This window comes from Adelges cooleyi, unplaced genomic scaffold (assembly GCF_023614345.1).
Source record: "Adelges cooleyi isolate 19-005CV unplaced genomic scaffold, UGA_ACOO_1.1 ACOO_flye_CR_arks_rails_tigmint_CR_PRNA_9, whole genome shotgun sequence".
Lineage (NCBI taxonomy): Eukaryota > Metazoa > Arthropoda > Insecta > Hemiptera > Adelgidae > Adelges > Adelges cooleyi.
This window is the reverse complement of record NW_026096579.1, coordinates 2,682,945-2,696,594: the sequence shown is the minus strand read 5'-3', so window position 1 is coordinate 2,696,594 and position 13,650 is coordinate 2,682,945.

The following is a 13,650-nucleotide window of genomic DNA, read 5'->3' as shown; positions in this document are numbered from 1 at the left end:
CGACGCGCGTGGAGGAAATGAATTTTCGATGCTAGTGTTTAATCATGACGGGCATCGCTTGTGGCGTCGAAACGGAAACAAATCCGAGGCACAACCGAAGGTTTCGCCGCTTGTGGAAGCATAAGTCGAGAAAAATAAAACGCAGTCTGCACAGAAAGTCGGACAACCCCAAATATTAATTGTACAAGACAACGACGCGATATGATGTAACACGTTCAACAATATTACATACCACTACTCCGTACACCCCCCATAAACATTTTATGGACAAAACGGAGCTTTGCATAGCATGTGAAATCGCAATCACTGCCAAATACCTTACTTTAGAGGGTAGAAAATTCGACAAAGAACGAACGGATTTCAAACATACCAATGATCATTTTAGCCGAATGCCTCAACAATAAACCATCAAATACCTACAATAAAATAATGCAAAAAATGTGCCTGTACATAACATATTTCGTAATTTTATATCCAAAAATTAACCGAATTAGTTATTAAATAACATTGTGTTGTTACACTAATAAAGATAATAATAAAAAAAAACAACAACAACATTCAACAAAAAAACCTTACAAAATGAGATCAGAGCATAGTAAGATATGAGGGTAGTCACGAAGGTCGTCGGAAATAATGTTATAAATAAAAGGGGTAAATAATCGCTTAAAAAAAAAAAAAAAAACGATGCGAAACTGCGTAGATGGTAAAAATTATTTAAAGTAAACGAACGGTGTTGGCGAAAAGGGTAAGTCGATTTTTTTTGTTTGTACATCAGCGTTTTGTGTTTGATTTTCTGTCGCGTCGATTGGGGTTAAATTGCCGTAAATCCGAGATTGATTTTGGTTATCATTTTGTTCGAATGAGTGCTTTTGTAAATGCTCGAATTCTTAATGAGATGTGCGAAATGCACAGGTTTGTTATTTGTTTGTTTTACACGACGGTGATAAAGGATTCAAATCCATAGTTTTCTGTAAAAAAATTGCAAGTCAATTTTTTTGTATAGTGCAGAAGTGCAAAATTCAAAAACTTGTTAAAAATTTGCACACGGGTTTAAAAAATGACAATAGATAAACATCAGCACTAATCATGTTTACAAAAACTAGTGTACCTGTAATCGAATTTTTTGTTTTAAACAAGTTTGACAACATATTTTTGAAAACAAGTTGAATATGTTATAAGGTCCACGTTTAGTCTAATTTCCAAAACCGAAGTCCTAACACCTACAAAAGTAAAACAAGTAAAAACTTTTAACTCTTTTTAGGCAAAATCCACTGCGAATATAACGGAAGCAAAGCTTAGTGAAAATTAATTATAAGTATAATTATTATTAAAATCATACGGACATCTAACTTAACGTGTTCTATTCTAATTTTTTTCTTTTTCATCCGATTCTACTTTATTTTTGTCGTCAATCCGTAAGTGTGTGTGAACGGTGTTAACTTGCAATACTCGACATTTTTTTACACGAATATCAAAAGTGTAGAGATTGATGGATTCAAAGTCACGGGATTGATTCGACGGTTGAGTTTGTCCGGAAAAAAGTAAATGTTTCGGATAGTGCAACAGCAGGGCAATAAGCATTACCGGCCGTCTTAGATTCAAAGGGGGTACTGATCGGTGAAATTGATACGGCTTAAAGCGCTTAAGTCTCCGACCCTAACGTTCGTTATTCTGGTCCCCTCTCGTGTCGATGACGGTAATAGACACAGCCATATCGGTTCCAGATGGTGTGTGTATTAATACTGAATGTATTATATTACATTGTGGTGCACGTGCAATAATAATACGCGTAAAAGTATAAATAAGTAGAAGTTTTTTTTTTTTTTTTTTTAATAGTAGGTAAAATTCTCAGATCAACCACTGCGTCGGTCAATTCGTTTCGAATACAGTTCATAACAGTTCTGACCTGAATATTTCATACACACAATACATTTAAAGTTTGAGTACTATTTCTTGAAAAATTATAAATGTACATACTTAAGAACTATAATTGAATTATCTGCACGACCTCGAACAATTATCATAATTATAATACACTTCAATAAACCGGAATAAACATATTATGTAAAGAGAATTCGGGTCTTTCCAAGTGGGTGCGTGTGATGTAATTGCAGATAAAACCAAAGATTATACAAAATAGAGAAATCATAAATATTTTCATTTACTCATCTATGTAATGTGCTTATGAATTATTCAATTAAAACAATCAATATAGACAATACAAAAATATTCAAATTCCTTCCATATTACATGTATGAACGTAACCTACATCATTTTTATTATTACTATTACAACGTATATAACTATTATAACACACGATATTACTCTTATTTCCCCCACATATATTTGGCGATGTAAGGTATAATATATCGTTTGTACAAAGTGACACGACCACCGGTCAAAAAGTGAACGAAAACATAGAAATTTGATTCTTATAAGAGTTTTTTTTTACCCGCTATTATTACCATGGCGATAACCAGAAAACAGATTTTACACTTTAGAACACATCTGTGATATATATATTACTATATACACACCAGTGTTGGGCAAATTGTAATCTGATTAATGATGAACGATTACGATTAATAATTGTAATCAGTAATCATAGTGTTAGATTAATGTAATCATAATCAGAAAAGTAATCATAAAGGTTTGATTACTGTAATCATATAGATGTAATCATGATTACATTAATCTTTCAATTTTAATCACGAAATTATTAACGATTACATTTTTTTAACCGCCCTAGGTTTTCTTTATAACATAATACATCCATTATAAATAATAATATTGGTCGTCTACAACGATTTGACCTTCGTAATATCATCTAGAATTAAATTTTTTAATCAGATTTTTTTCTAAATTATTCGTTAGCCAACAAGTAGTTTATTTTTTAAAATATTCTTTGTATACAAATAAATAAACTTCTTACTACTATGATTAATTTTATTTTGACAAGGAATTGGCCATACTAACATTAGTTAAAACATTAACACTAGTTTTAAATAAATCAGTTTGTATATTTTAAAGACGTAATTACTTTTTAACGCCGCGCTTTTGCCTACAACTTATTTATCTCAGATCAGCCGATCTATTCTTACACCTTAGCTAAAGACAAAGCAATAATATCTAGAAATCCTGACACTATCCTAGCAACTACCTATGTTCAAGCCGACCTCTATCTCCTCAAAACTTGATATAAAGAATGGGATGTAAAAAAGAAGTCCATCCATTGTGCATTTATATTCAGCCATGGAAGTAAAACACAGATAATACCTAATAATAATAATAAAATTATATAAGAAAAGCGTAAATACTGTACATATTTTGATTTAACAAACAAATTATAGATGTTATAGATTATAGATAATGAACTAAAAGTTGTATTCTTAATAAAACTTGCAAAGACTAAATGATCAAATATTACAAAGGCCAAATCATCTTGGAACAACCCAAACATTTTTTTATACAATAATTTTAGAGAAAACTTAGGGAGATTAATTTTTTTTTTAAATACATGATAACAATTGAATGCTTAGTTGTAATCATAAATGTAATCATGATTACTTTTGTATGATTAATGTAATCGTAAATGTAATCATGATTATTAATTACTTTTATAAAATGATTAATGATTACAAAAAGTAATCATGATTATTGATTACTTTTATAAAATGATTAAATGATAATTGATTACTATAATCATGATTACATTGTTCAATTGTTGTAATCGATTACGCCCAACACTGATACACACAATATGAGATATTGAGTGGTGTGCGATAAAATGATCACCCTGTATATCAATAATATAAAGATTAAAATACATTTTAAGATGCATTTCATCGACCTAATATTATATTGTTGTACGAACAACGCATCTAATTAATATATATATATATATATACTATTTAAGGAATGCTTGTAGTATCGATTTGTTTTTCTTTCCGCTGGGTTACAACTAAATGGTTTTTGCTTTGACCATAACTCACCTTTCCGATAACTAGCACAACTGCTGTACCGAAGCAAGCAAATACATGCCATTTACCGATCGAGAATGATATTCACATAACGTAGGTATGAGACGGTGTAACCGAAATGACAAATTGAAGCAAGTGTAACGCGGTGGTGCTTGCCCGGTACACGGTGAACATTACAAATCGTTAAATTTATGAGTGAACCTTTTGTGGCGGAGTTTCTAAGATTTCAGGATAATATCTCCTTTTCTCAGTATGATAATATATTATTTTTTCATTTTCTACAGGGTCAATTCATGCCAAAATATGCTTGCTGTGCTATTATTAAAAACGACAAATATTTAGTACGTGTTTAGGTAAGAATGTTTTTCTATCATTGAATTGTTTAAAATATCAAATTTAATCAAAATTAAATAAAATTTATGGGAAATTTAATTTTAAATTATTTGTGATATAAGTCTATAGTATAGACGATAATTTCATACATTTAGATTTGTTTATATTTTTATACTGGGTCTAACTTACTTTATAAAACGGTCGATTGAGTTATTTTTGATACATAATTTTCATTATGATCGTTTTCCTGTAAAAATATTATTCTCGGGTCAATTCTTAGAAGTTTGAAAACTCTTTTAAATAAATCTTTATTAAAAATAAATTGATTCACTGCTATTACACGAATATTTGAAATACTAAAATATTTTTACCATACGTTATATATTTAATAATGTTATACAAAACTATTCGTACTATTGTGTTATGCGGGGTGTCAGATCAAAATGGTAACAAACCGCAGAAGCAATAAATAATTTTGCTTTTTTATGAAAGATATGTTACAAATTTGGCTGTCAAAATTGCTATTAATCTTCTATATTTTTGATACTATAATAAAATCTTGGGTTCATGCATCAATATTTACAAGGCAACAAAAATGTAATATAATTTCAGATTGATCAAACTTTATAAGTTATTCTCAATAAATAGTTCGCAAATTTATTTTCAAATATTTTAAGATGGTCCTTATTTTATAAAAGTTCAATGGTAAAAAATGACTGAACATTATTATTTTATGTTTTGCCGCATTAAGAAGGAACGGAAACAAATTGTTTTTAACGTTGTTGTATAATGTATTACTTTGTTGCTTTTTCAGAAGCTGACAAAAATCTGTACACCTGACCTTGCTGTACATTATATTATGGCTAATAACCTTGCACTCTGTAGTAAGGCATTATCTAAACGAAAAAAACACGAGTAGAATCATTATTAAATAAAACTATAAATAAAGTAATTGACTTTACCTTACCAATGAGTATTTTTTTTAATGGGGGCGTTGGGTATTACATTTGAATGGGCGTGGATTATATTAAAATATCTTCCGAGTTCCGCATCAAAACTGAAAACCACACATTAAACTACTAATAATAAATATATGATTATAAAAAATGAATGAGGCCATCTATTAATGCACACCATAGTATAAGTTATGGATAAAGATACATATTAAACTTTTTACTTAAACTCTCTGTAAATACTTTAGCATCAAAATCAAAATGTATTATAGTGACTGACACCACGTGTACGGGAATGACGTGTAAAGGACAAGAAGGTACGTTGGCTTTTAAATAAAATGGTTTATACCGGTTATAATGTGTGTATAGTAAAAATTGGGTAAAAATATAGGGCCAAGTAGAATAACAAGTATGTAAATGTGACAATGATAATTGTAACTTTATTTTTTTAGTATTATAATGTTCAAACCAATACAAAATGTATTTTATCAGTATCTATAGTTCATTATTAACAACAAAGTTTATATATGTAATGAAAACAATTTTGGTCAAATTCTCACGAAGAGCGTTTGTGTTAGTTTTACAGTTTACTAATAATTATAAAAAATATGTAAAATGCAAAGACAATATTAATAATACTCAACATAAACGGTATTTTTAAAACTTTGGAGGCAATCTTTAAATAGACGCGATAATGAAATTCTTGCGACACATTCAAATTAAGCGATTACAGTTGTATTTCGGTGCTTGTCACAAAGTGTCATTGTAGAGTACATTTTAGTTACAATGGTTTTCACACAGAGATATACAAAATTACTTTAATTTTCACTATTTACGAGATAACTTCTGCTATGTATAGTTTGGCGCTTTGTGGTATTTGAGTTTTACAAGTTATTATAATAAACGCAAAGGTTTACAGTTTGCAGTTGGGTCCACTTTAGTTTCAAAACGTTTCATTAACGTTTTGATAGTCTTTAAACGATTAATTTGATTTAGACATGAACTAAAATGTTTACAAGCTTTGTCGGAGTAACAAAAAGTCACCCTTTGAACTTCAATGATGCAATATTGTAAATAGGCGAAATTCGTTTAATGACCCACTTAACTGATTTTAACCGTTAAGTAATACCATAGTTTTAATAATTTGACTGATATCTTAAACGAGAGACGACGAAAATGATTAACTATTCACAAGAAAGTCATTTATTACAACTAAAAAGACATTTTAAAAAGTATTATAATTTATGAAGTGAATAAAGCGATTAGCCAAAGAGATTTTTTGGTCAAAAAAATTAATTACGGCTATTATCATAAAAAATAATATTATTAATTATTTATTTCGTAATTACACAATTGAATGAAATAGACAAACATCTATTTTGAAAACTAGGTACATGTTATTTAATTTTTTTTCCTGTAAGATATATTTATGAATAGTTGATTTTTAAAAAAAAAAAAAATAAAATAATTGCCACATTAACATATTATATTTTAAGACCTTATAATATATTAGTTGCTAAATATTCTTTAGTAATGGCTGCTGCAATGTCAATTTTCAACATTTTCTCAAATGAAAATTAAATATCGAACATCTAAAAATTAATAATAATAATAACAAAATTCAAGGTTAATGATATTGTTTTAATTATTACAATACATAAGTTAATAAATTTCATACTGCTAAAACAAAAAAAAATGTATGTTTTTTTCATGACAAAAGGATTTCATACTGAGATGTACAAAATAAACTAAATCACTTTAGTGAGTTGTGTTTACAATATTAGTATGACTGAATGTATGAAAAACCGGTGTACAAACGGATTAGCATAACTGAAAAGTAATCAATTTTGTTTTTCATGGTAAACCTGGAAGAAGGCTGTCTTACAACTTAAAATCATTTTTCAACAGACCAGTAACAGGTGACTTTAACTGAAGTCGTAACTTAAACATATATGGAAGATTTTTGTAATACCTGTACGTCAACTCTCTTAATAATAACTATATGTTTTACAAAATCCGGTTTTTACCAGAAATGAAAATATTATGATTAATCAAAACCAAAATGAAAGAAACCTAATAATGTTTTCTATAAAAACTAGTAAGTACATACCTATTAGTTTACACATACATGTAATACCATGCTGTATTGTTTCTTTTTATTAAATAAAATAATAAAAAGTAATTAAAAAAAAATTAATACTCAAAAGTATACAATTTTTTTTTTAATGTCTTAATTTATACTTGTTCCTTTTTTATTGAAAAACATGTGTTGCTACTTTAAAGGTCTTATAGTACTCTGTTTAGAACATTAATAAATATACAATAGTACAGAGTACTGTTGTTTTACTGAGATAATTCCTAACGAAAGACAACGATAGTTATTCGTTATTAGTAAGTAAATTATCACCGTATAATTTTCTTTCATCCTCCAAGTGAGACTCATTTGAATAATATTGAGAAATGAAAGTAAATTATTCCATCAGTAATCTATCCATGATATTAAATTGTAATCAAACTTCATTACTAAAATGCCAATTTACAATTTATTTATTCTACAAAACCGAGTTAAATTTTTAGTCCACAGCTAACAACTTATAAAGCTCTTGCGACATAGGCTTTTTGTTACCTTTATAGATAAGAACTGTAAGACCATATAAGATGAAAGAATATGAATTTTTATTTTTTTGTTTTATGTACTTCTAAAATATAGCTGATGAAGTTATCGTCAACGGCTTCCGTCACAAGGGAGGCAATTCTATAATAATTAAAACATGATAATCGAATTTTTAACGAATCATTAGTTTCAATGTAAACATTCTGCCACTTGTGTAATCACTAAATAACGTATTTTATATTATTTTTAACTTTGACTTCGCTATTACAGAATAGCTTGATTTGATTGATATTTTCACAAGGAAAAAGTACCCGGGGGAGATATGAAAATGTAGCGTTCCTTTTTTCTCAATATTTTTAAGAAACCAAGATGTATCACGTGAGTTGACAATCAATTGACCGATCGACCAATCGCAATTTCGAACCTAACATTCAAGACTCTTTGCATAAAGAAATCCGAATACTGTTACGATAGCATTCAAAAAACTTTCGAAAAATCCAAAAATTATTGAAACTCGCAATAATTGTTAACTGCCAATATTTGTGTATAGGGAAAATATTGGGTCGGTTTTGCAATGTCACTATTGACTATTGCCTTAAGCATCAGTTTAACAATGTTGTTAAGTTTAAACTAAATTTTGAGTCTGTTTACCTACTTTCGACTTGGTAAACTAAACATAGATTTTTACATAACCGGTTTGATAAGTACATAGTATCATGCTAGTATATTAGTAAAGGTACTTACACATATTCTATCTGTTGGGGACAGTTTTATTATTTAGATTAAACGATATGGTATTTACATAGTTCCCTATTGTATTAGTTTAAGGCTTGTGATAATACACTTGTGTTTTTTTGTATTCAGCGACCGTTTACACTGAGCTAACAAAGTGTTTTTGATGGGATATCAGTAATTATTTTGTTAACTGCGTTATTCAATTTTTGTTTTTTTCTTATTTATATGTTTTGTACCCAATTACTTTTTTACAATCATTAAAATTCATTTTTTATTCCTATATGAAAATTATGTTAATGATTTAAAAGTTCAAATTAATCATAATACGTTATAATAGTATTATAATGTTGCCAATTACGATTATAATATGTGTGACATATCAAGGTTACATAGACTTAGGGAATTATAACGCACATATTAAATCTGCCACCAATATTATCATAATAATAATACTGATTAAAATATCATACGCACTACACAGATAATATAGTATTAATCCCCAGCCCTATATGCCATGATGTAGGAGGCATGTTGCATGTTAAATGTCATGTCGCAAATTGGTTTGTATGTTTTTGAGGTCGCTGAATTTAAACTAACACAACACCATTACTTTAATTGCAAGTAATTGCAGCTGATTTTTTCTTTATTCGTTTATTTACACCATATTGTATATTTTGAGTTTGTTTCGCGAGTTCGTCTGTTAAATATAGTAAAATTTCATACAAAAAACATAGTTAATAATGTTTGCTTGCATTGTGTTCTTTTACAAAAGAAAAAAGGTAGTGGGGTAACCATATACTGCAATTAAACACTGGACAATACACATAACTTGCCTGGAAGATTTTTTTTTTATTTCATAATAATTAAATTAAATATAGGGTGGTAATAAAAGTAAAATAACAGTACCTAGTGGACACGTCAGCTTTGATCCAGCAGTAAGAGAAGCAAAAAAAAAAAATTGTAAAAAATTAAAAATGTGTAATTTTCTATACTACATGACTTAATAATTAGTAAAAAAATCCGGTCGCGACGACTGTTTTGAAAAATCCATTTTCGATTGCTTTTTTCGGATTCTACAGACCATTGTGCGCGGCTGTAGTGCGACTTCCTTCACTTCCTTGCTGTTCTACCTCTTCAACGACGCTGCCATCAACTGATCTACGTTGTATTATTGAAAATTTAACGATGTTATAATGATGTAAATCATAAACGTTATATTTTTTTAACAAAAGAAGCTTATTTCAATGTCTCGAAAATGTTGAACCAATATCTTTAAATACACATTCCATAGATGATAAATCGTAGGCAATAAAAAGTTACTTTTAATACTCAAAAGTTTAAAAAACATATCAATACATTTCCCTTTTTTTTTTTGATAAATATTTCTAAATATAGAAAATATAGCTATGCTTTCCATTTAATGCATATATCAAACTAAGCTAACTATCAATTGAATACAAATAATTACTAACTAATCCACCTAAATGAACCTTCAAGTGTGTTATCCAAAGTCTTAATACTGGATTTTTTCGCTCGTTTATTTTCATCTACAACAATTGAAGAGTGGTCTATAAACCACTCTCGGTGCTTAATCAATTCCTCAGTCCATCCATCTGCAATTTAAATTATTAAATTATAATTTAAAAATAACGTATGTTATATATCTTAGTAGTTAATCTAATGATATATTATTTTTTACAACTTAATACTATTTTAGGAGGTAATTTATTTTGGTGAACAACAAATATGTATGAGTGTATTTGTGTTTATGTATGAATGTATAATTAATTTAATTACTACAAATTTAATTACAACAAAATGTAAGATACCCCATTCATTCCTGGCGGTGTTCTTAGCTAGGTTATTCCTATAGAGTTAAATCAAAGATATAGTAGCTACTGTTTCTATTACTGTGCAACAAAAAAAAAAAATTTAAATCACTAGAATTTAAAAATCTAGGGGACTACTTGATTAATTGTCGCGTAGTGGCATGACGACACATCAGGAAATTGTATTTTTATGACGTTTAAGTTCAAACCGTTATCATTACTTGATATTTAAATTTAGGCTTTTCTAAACGGGTTTTCATCATGTTTCACAATGTTTGTTCAATCGATCCTGTTTAAATATAAAAACTCAATCGATACTAGTATTTTTGGTTAATTTTTTTTTTTTACCGAATAACGCTAAAAATAATCCCGAAATATAAGTCAAAGAGAACATAAACTCTTAGGACTTAACCACTGGATTTTAAATTGCAATGCAGTAGACCATATAGCTGTATCCAATTTACTTCCGATATACCGTAGTAAGTGCATTCCGAATAAAATCGTTAAAATATAGAACTGTAGGTGTATTCATTCACAAAGGTGAAATTAATACTGAATACTAATTTGGTAATGAAAATATTATATTCATGACCATAGAACGCATCACTAAATATATATGGTACTAATATATTATTATTATATTAGCACATTTTTTAGTCTTTACAAAACTGGTGTGTTAGCATATTATATTGTATTCTTCGATAAGTCAACTTTTTTTTGTTTTACACGAGTTGCTGCACAAGCCTGCTCAAGAATCAAGACACATCATTCGATTACATTGGAAATACCTTAGATTTAATTAGGATAAATGAAAAATTCGAAAACAAATTGCAAATATTTGTATTATATAATGTCTGATTCATATATTGTGACGACGATGTCAAAACATTTAAATTACGCTAATGGATTAATGAAAAACTAGTAATTCTCGAGTATTTGTTGAGTAATTTAGAACTTAAATTCTGAAAATAAAACTTTAACTTAGATCTAAAGTGCGGTTATGACATATAAGACTTTGACTATGTTCTGGACTTTGACCAGAACATAATTTAAATTTAAAAAAACATGAAGGCTTCTATAAAAATCTACTTTTTAAAAATTTTAATTTCAACAATATAATATGGTGAAAATTGTACATCAATAAATTGATTAAATAAATATTTAATCTCACCACCATGACTAAATGGAATTGTCAGACATACAATGTAATAATCACAAACAATTTTCTTTATAGAAAATATAAAAAATAAATAAAAAATGTCAGTACAGTGGGGTTGGGGCGTAGTGGGGACGGAGAGGTCACAGTTCTACAGATTTTATTATAACTAAAAGTGATAAAATCACTTTTAAATAAACGCCTCGATGCGAATCTGTGGATAGTATGTTCAAACCAGTTATAGCGGTTTAGAAAATATCGTGGGACCAGCAATAATGTACTTAAAATTTATAATTTAACCTTATGCAGGGTGGATACGATAAGGGTTGATCGTCTGTCTATAAAAATGTATTGTCATAGTTACCCATATATCGTAATTAACAATATAATGTAAAATCATTTCATTACCTGTTGACTGTTGATTCACTCACACATAGCAACCTAGAAACCGACTACGGGCAAAGTGTAAATTTAAAACAAATTACACCTTTTGAATTGCCTCCAATGTCGCAAAAACACAATAGAAAACTAAAAAAATTCTGAATTTAATTTTGTAAGTTGATTGGAGGTGATTTAAACAAAGTTAAAGCGCTAGAGAATTTCTTAGGGCAGATACTTATGCAACGAAAAAATTGGTTGTATTTTGTTGCTTATACTAAAATCGCAAGACCTACTATGTATAGTTATTTAATAAAATTGAACTATTATGTTTTAAAATCGATTTTATGTAATTGTTCACGATTTCTAATTTACGAATTAGTATCTTTAGTTTTTACAGTTTTGTTTTAATTGTATCGTTAATTGTTTCTATTTGCAATTAAATCTTTGTGTTTATTTTGTGCCGAACAACTTCGAGTGGGTGACTTTATTAGAGTTTCGGTTTGATATGTCAATAGCGCTGAATAATAAATTGTTTTTTTCTAATATTTCACGAAAATTATCATCAATTGTTCTTTGATTCCACATTGGCCGTATAGCAATGACTATTCATTCAATTAACTCTCATTGAAATGAAAACATAATAAATCCTATTTAAGCTATTTATTTAATGATTTCTGTATGATCTGTAATTATTACAAATTATATTTTCAGTACAATGGAACGGAAATTTGCACTGGAAAATACTTTGCGGTCTTTGCTATAGATTGGGTTACATTGTGCTAGTTTTTTAGCACCACTAATTCGCATCAAAGCGTTGGATTGCTATCACTTTCGGAATTTGTAACTGCTTTAAAATCACATTATTAACGTTTTACTGCGTAGTTTAATACTTTTTTAAGATACAGACATTTTTCGTTCTCCAATTGGTTGTAATTAGTAAAACATCATGTATGTTGAATGACTTAAATATGTTTTAAAAACAATAATCTTCTTAATATTAGACATGTTCAAAAGTATTCGTTATATTTGTTTAGAATATTTGTGACAAGGTTTTAAAAATTAAATTAAATTAAATTACTTACAACATTACAAAGTCGAAAATGCATAATACATAAATAACAGTAATAATTTATTCTTGACTGTATTTTTTTCCCATCCGCGTGTGTGACTTGTGAGCACACAATTCAACAGATGTGATTTAATCAAAATATTTCTCTTAAAATCTAAAAGACAAAATGTAACAACCTTGTGCATTAATTGCTTATTGTTTAAAACTAATAAAAACTGAACGTAGTTAAATACATAGCGCAGTGTTATTAATACATCTGTTCGCCTAATGTTGATAGGCGATAATAGTGTTTTATTAATTGTATTGTAAGCTAAACAATAATTATTGTTACACTTGAAGATCGTGCGTACTATATTATCACTTCGATTGCAATGGAAACTAAAGCGTTAATACTACCAACACCGGACACGATCAGTGCAATGTATAGTGAGTTGGGTACGACCCAGAAAAAATTGGACCTCGTCGTGGACATTCTCAAGGAGTGCATGCAAAAACAACCTCACCTTCATAAACCAGACGGTTTTTTGTGCACATTTATCCTGTTAACGATATCACATTCTTGTTTTGATGCACAAAACAAAGTTATCAAATACAAATACT